The sequence below is a fragment of the Elephantulus edwardii genome, unplaced genomic scaffold (genome assembly GCF_000299155.1).
Source record: "Elephantulus edwardii isolate Elephantulus edwardi_28Jun2011 unplaced genomic scaffold, EleEdw1.0 scaffold00044, whole genome shotgun sequence".
NCBI classification, from domain to species: Eukaryota; Metazoa; Chordata; class Mammalia; order Macroscelidea; family Macroscelididae; genus Elephantulus; species Elephantulus edwardii.
The window spans coordinates 9,114,032-9,121,083 of record NW_006399794.1 but is presented as its reverse complement, the minus strand read 5'-3'; the positions used below and the strand labels follow the sequence as shown (position 1 = coordinate 9,121,083).

Sequence of the window (7,052 nt, the reverse complement as noted above, 5' to 3'; positions counted from 1 at the left end):
CTGACTGGTGGAATGAAGCATATTGATTGTGGATCCAAGTAAGATGAAACTGTTGGCAATTTCGATATTTTTCCCCCATCTATCATGATGTTGCTTTTTGGTCCAGTGGTGAGGACTTCTGTATTCTTGATGTTAAAATGTAATAAGTACATTTCTGCAGCAAGCATTTCAAGTTCTCCTCACTTTCAGCAACAAGGTTGTGCCATCTGAGTAACACAGGCAGTTGGTGAGTCTTCCTCCAATCCTGATGTCACATTTTTTCTTCATAGAGTCTAGCTTCTCAAATGATGTGTTCAGCATGCAGATTATATAGATAAGGAGAAAGGATATAATCCTGACACACATCTTTCCTGATTTTCAATCATGCGGTGTTGCCTTGCCCTGTTCACACAACAGTCTCTTGATGGAGGTATAGATTTTATATGAGTGCAATTAAGTTCTGGGATTGCTATTCTTCCCAGTATTAGCCACAGTTTGTTATGACCCCCACAGTGAAATGCCTTTGTATAGTCAATGAAACACAAATAAACTTTCTTCTGATATTCTCTGTTTTCAATCAGGTTCCATCTAACATTAGCAGAGATAACCCTGGTGCCATGGTCGCTTCTAAATCCAGTCTGAACTTCTGGCAGTTCTCTGTCAATATACTATTCTAGCTATTTTTGCATAATCTTTAGCAATATTTTGCTTACATGTGATATTAATGATATTGTTTGATAATTTCCACATTCTGTTAAATCATTTTTTTGGGGAATGGGAAAAAACATGCATGTCTTCAAGTCAGTTGATCCAAGCACCTGGCCTTAGACTGGTGAACACATAACAGGGCTGTATTTATTAAATGAAACATGTCAAGTGATATCCCATTGATTCCTGGTTCCTTTTTTTTTTTCAATGCCTTCAGTGCAGCTTCAATTTCTTTCATAACTATTGGCTCTTGTTCATATGACACTTGTATTTCATCGTCAACTAATTATTTTTGGCAGTGATTCTGTGCATTTTCCCCCATTGTCTTTTGATGGTTCCCTGTTATCATTCAAAATTTTGCCTATAGCATTTCTCAGTATTGCAACTTGAGGCTTGATTTTTTTTTTTTCAGTTCTTTCAGCATCTGTCATTTGAAACAAGTCAGTTGGCATCCTATTCATTCCTGGAGCCTTATTTTATTGCCAATACCTGAAGTGCAGCTTGAATTTCTCCCTTCATAACCATTGACTCTTGATCATATGGCACTTCCTGAAATATTTCAGTAACAGCTAATTCTTTTTTTGGTACAGTGATTCTGTGTATTCCTTCCATCTTCTTTTGATGTTTCCTGGATCGTTCAAGATTTTGCCCATAGCATTTCTAAGTATTGCAACTTGAGGCTTGAATTTTAGTTTTTTTAGCTTGAGAAATTCTGAGTGAGTTCTTCCCTTTTTATTCTAGAACTTCAGCTCTTTGCATATTCTGTTATAATACTTTACCTTCTCAAGCTACCCTTTGAAATCTCTGTTCATCTCTTTTATTTTGTCATCTCTTCCCTTTGTTTTGACTTTTTGATAGTCTAGTGTAATTTTCATAGTCTCTTCTAACATCCATTTTGTGCTTTTCTTTCTTCTCTTTGTCTTTGTAATAATCTTTTACTCTTTTAATGGATGATATCTGTGATGTCACCCCACCAGACCTCATTGGTGTTCAGTGCTTCAAAACTGTTAAGGTATTTGGTAAGTTCGTGTGGGACAGATTAAAGGCCATATTTTGGTTCTTGTGGGTTTATTTTCATTTTCTTCAGCTTCATTTTGAACTTGCACATGAATAATTGATGGTCTCTTCCATAGTTGGCACCATCACTTGGTTTTGACTATTATTTAGCTCCCCTAACAACAACAATGTTTCTTTCTACAGATGTAGTCAGTCTGATTCCTAAGCAGTCCATCAGGTGAGATCCATATTTAAAACCATCATCTGTGGGTTTTTTTTTTATCATCTGTGTTTTTTAAAAGAGGTACTTGTAATGAATGAATCATTGAACATACAGAATTGAATCCTTTTTTTTTTGACATTTAATGACATTTTATCAGCAGATCATACCCAAAATAAAATTTCTGAACACCCTGTCATGTACATCATAATCCAACACCAGTAACAAAAAACAAGTGGTGTGGAAATAAGGCTCTAGAGATTATCCATGTCGTTCCTGTGGATCTTCACAAATGTGTATAAGTCACTAGGCCTTTGGTGCTTTAATATCATGTACAGTTATGAGATGTGTTTAAATAGTAAACTTGCTGTCCTTAAACTACTTAGTTGAAAAGAAAAATAAAAAAAATTTTTTTGGCTCATTGACGTCTTTAAATAATTTTAAAAAGTTGTTCTTCTAAACAATATTCCTAAAAATTATACAGCTCGCATCAGATTTCATCTTCGCCATGAACGAGACTCATATTCATCCTCATCTTCATCATCATCATCAGGCAAAAATAAATCTGAGGTTTCGGTTTCCTCCTCCTTGACTTCTTCTTCCTCAGTCTCAGTGGATATAGATGGTACCTTAGGCTTGTGCCATGATATTTGGAGTCAACGGTCTTTGAATTTTGACCCTTGATTTGCAGCTGAGAAATGCTGGAGTAGTTCATCGTTTTCCTCCTCATTGAATGCTCCTACTGCTAGTGCTTTGGGGCGATGGTCCACTACCATGTGATTCAGTGATCCTCTTCCTCTCCCCCCACGACCTCGACCTCTTCCTCGACCTTGAAAGGACATGGTCTTCCCTCGACCCACAGGTAAGATACCTAACCGCGCAGCCTCCACTTGTAACTGACTAAGTTTTTTCCGTAACTCTGTTGTGTCCTCCCCTGATGACAGCCTCTTGTGGAGATCCAATTCAGTATCTAATAGCTCCTTTTGGGCCTCTGTCTTCGTCTTCACTTTAGATGGTGTAGAGACTGCAGAGTATGTTTTTAATTCATCTTTCAAATGTGAGATCTTTTCTCCAAGCTCTTTAAAAGTCTTCATTATATTTGCTCTCTCTTCTGGTTTCATGTTTTTGTTTTTTTCTAGCTTAGATATTAACATCTTTTGACACTCTATTTGTTTCTCTAACATTTCTTGCTTCTTTTTCCTCATATCTTGCTGAAGCTTCATTGCTTCCTGCTTCTTTTTGAGAACTTCTTGGACATCATGAGCTTTAGAGCTTGAACAAAGTTTTGAAGGTGTCTTTAAGTTCGAGGAGCTGTAAATCTTTTGATGGCTTGGTGCTGAAAACATCTGACAATCCTCTCCAGTACCACCAGACTGATTCAACAAGTGTGCTGTATCACTCTGGTTACCACTAGTATGCCCAAGACGATGTTTAACAGGAACTTTATTAAGGACATATGCACCTGATGTCTGCGGCTTGTTAATTATCTTCTGGACGGGTCCATGAACTGTTGAAGGAGGAGACTGGGTCACCAAAACCTGCTGCTGCTGAAGATGCTGTGGTAGGGGATGACACTGCTGGGACAGCTGCTGCTGAAGGAGCAGTAGTGTTGGGGATGGCAGTGTTGGCTGCTCGTTGTTTTCTCTATGCCATAAGACTCGAAAGAATCTATTATTTAGAACTGCTTCTGTGCTGGAAATGGCTTTCCTGGCCTCCTCATTGGTGAAATACTCAATGAGGGCTGCTTCTGGATCACCCTTAAAAGCAACCTGGATGTTAATAATAGTTCCAAACTTGCTGAAATGCTCATTGAGCTTAGTAATGTTGTTCAATTCCTGAGGAATTTTCTTAACTTCTAATTTGGTGTTTGTATACTGATTCTTTCGCAAGAATCCTGTTTTATTCTGATTGTTATTCCCCTGCTTTCCCAGCCAAGGTTTTTTTTGAAAGTGGTCCTTCCAAACCACTCACAGCTCTTTTTCTGCTATCTGGTTCAAGAACAACTCTGGTGATGTTGCTATTAATTGAGACGGGGACTGGTGGTTCAGTCTGGATAACAATGTTAGCAGGTTCTGATACTTTATAAAGGAGGTTCTGGGGTAAAGGAGGAGGTAGTCTTGTGCCCACTGGTGCAAGATTGGGCACTGCACTTGTCCCAGGCTGGTCACGGTTGTTTATCAAGTTTGACTGTGTTATGGGCGGTCTTGGTATGGGAAGCACAACAGAAGGTGGAGGCTGACCATGTCCTTGGGGAACAGGAAGTCTCATATTGTGGCCAGGACCAGGACCTGGGCCTGGGCCCGGGCCTGGCATGGGAGGCATTAAGATTCCAGGAGGTGGTGGAGGAGGAAGCCCAGGAGGAGGAGGTGGAAAAGGAATCATGCTTGGTAGAGCAACTTCATCAACAACCAAGGGATCATTTCCATGATCAAACTGGCAAAGGTCTCCAAGTACACAAAATCCTCTTTCATCATAATCTCTGCATCGTCTCTTTGGTGGTGGGTTTCGACCAAAAGAATTGGAAGAGCTGTGATTGTTATAGTAATTAGACCAACTCTCAGTTGTGTTTTCAGAGTGGTGAGCAGGTGCAATCACAGTAACAGTGCTGGGAATAGACTGTGTGCCAGAGGAATACTGGTCAGAAGAGTTCGGAGGGGGCGCTGACACAGGCACATAGGAACTCTCCAAGTCATTTCGTTCACTTTTAAACTTTGATCTTTCCCTGTGTTCTGCAACATTCCTATTTGGATTTCGGTCTTTGCTGCGCCCTCTACTTCGGCTTCGACTACGACTTAAGCCTCGGCTCTTACTCCGGCTCTTACTCCTGCCCCCTCTCCAGTCATATTTCTCTCGGTATAATTCACTTCGCTCGTAGTACCGGTCATAGTCTCTCCACTTGCCATCTTCTCTTTTTTTCTCACGTGTCCTTCGTTCACTAGATTCTGAACGAGTCTTCTGGGGACTAGGATATTTCTTTTTTCTGCCATCTCGTTCTTCTTCTAATGGCTCCTGAAATACCTCTTCTTTAATTTCTTCTTTTTCTTGTACTGGAGGCTTTGGCTCATGTTTAACTGGTTCCAAAGGTGGGAGGTAGTTCTTAGTGTACAGACTTTCAAAGAGTTTATCCACAAAACCCGAAGTTTTTTTTTGTAAAAAGACATCAAGCTGATCTGCACAAAAGGCTTTCAATTCTTTCTCAGGTTTGTCCTTCTTGACCAGTGCTACAACATAGTTGGCTAAGGCTGAAGGGTCAGCATCACATATCGGCTCCAGTAACTTGGCCAGCCAGGACTTGAGGGCATCTACATCTTCTATAAGCATGGTGCAGGGAGGGCGGGCTCGGCCGCCGCTCTTCTTCAGGCCTGCCGTGGGTCTCTCCTCGCTGCCTCCTCACGTCTCCCTCACACCCTCCCTTGCCCTAAACTACCCGGCATTTTCAAGAGTCTTCAATCTACTCCCCTGCCCCGGGCCTAACAGGAACTAACACCAGAATTGAATCATTTGATCTCCAGCCTCATTTCTTTTTTCCCCTCTACTAGTTTATTTATAAAATTCAAATACGAATTCGAACAAATTCTTTCCATTTCACTCACCCCCCCATCAAATTGTACAACCCAATGATTAACCCCCTCTTCCCCCTGCACAATCCCAGAGGTGCTTGGTTCGAATCCACCAGATGCTTTGCTGGAGAAGGAGGAACAATCTCCTCCGTCTCCAGCCTTTCCCCCACCCCCTTAGATCCTTATACTCATTCTACAATAACGGTTTTATATAATATTTATTCTTGTGGGACTGAGTTAGTTTACTCAGCATAATGGTCTCCCATCCCTCCCAAGTTAGGTAATAATTTACAAAGTTATTGCTCCTGCATGCTGCATAGTATTCCGTTATGTGAATATACCATACTTTTTCAGCCCATTCGTTTGTGGTTGGACATTTGGGCTGTTACCATGTTCTTGTAATGATGAATAATACTGCTATGAACATTGGTGTACAAATTCAGGCCCATTTTTATTTCCAAGTCTATACTTTCCAACTGTCATTTCTTTTTCATTGCTTCAAGTCACTAATAATTATTAATGCATATTGATTATGTGTTTTGTCAATTTTGGACTGCAAAAGTTAGCAGAAATCCTCAATTTCCTCCTCTTTAGCTTTTGTTATTGATGCATATATTTTAATAATAGTTGTATTTACTGGTCTTCCTTGTATGTACATGGATTGTATCCTATCACTCACAGCATCATACTTCAGGATAGATCTTGAAATTATCTTTTTAACTATGAACACAACACCATTCTTCCTCAGTTTTTCATTCCTGGCATAGTATATTATATAATTGTTTGTTTCAAAGAGGCCAGTGCCAATCCATCTCAGTTCACTAATGCCTAGAATGCTGGCCTTCACCTTTTCCATTTCATTTTTTATAGTTTCCAGTTTTCCTACATTCATATTTTGTATTCCACACTCAATTATTAAAGGATCTATAAGTTTGCTGAATGGAAAGATGATACACAATAAGGAGTCGATCAGACATTTATTAAGTTAATTACATTCTTTAATTTTAATTAATGGTATAAAATGCAGTATATATGAATAAATGAAAAATTAATATGATTAGTAACCATCCATTGACATTTAAAAAAAGAAAAGAATTTAAAAAGGATTTAAAACTTTTTAAAAAAAAATTAAAAATAGGCAAGCTCTGGTGGCCTAGTGGCAAGAAGCTGCACTGCAATCCCAGAGGTGCTTGGTTCGAATCCACCAGATGCTTTGCTGGAGAAGGAGGAACAATCTCCTCCTGTACAAGTCAAATCTGATTTGACTGTACACACACACACACACACACACACAAATAATAATAATAATAAAAAATTTAAAAATAACACAAAGCCTATTCCTATGATGTCAGACATGCACCCACACTCTCACACCCTTCTGCCATTCATTTTAATGGTCATCCTCATGGGTCTTACAACTCCATTATTATGTTACTAGTTCATTGTAATGGTCAGAGAGAACTCACCTCAGGATTAGGTGCTTATTACCAAAGTAACAGGTAAGACACAATTCTTAACTCAGAATAGGTGTGATTACAGGCAGACCTCCTGACTTTCAGCCCTGAGTCTCTGGGCTCTGTTTTCATCGT

General features: G+C 39.5%; 1 pseudogene; it reads right to left on the bottom strand.

Moving 5' to 3' along the window:
- Window positions 1-2,400: 2,400 nt before the first annotated feature.
- Window positions 2,401-5,224, bottom strand: LOC102866169 (annotated as a pseudogene).
- Between the last annotated feature and the right edge of the window lie 1,828 nt (window positions 5,225-7,052).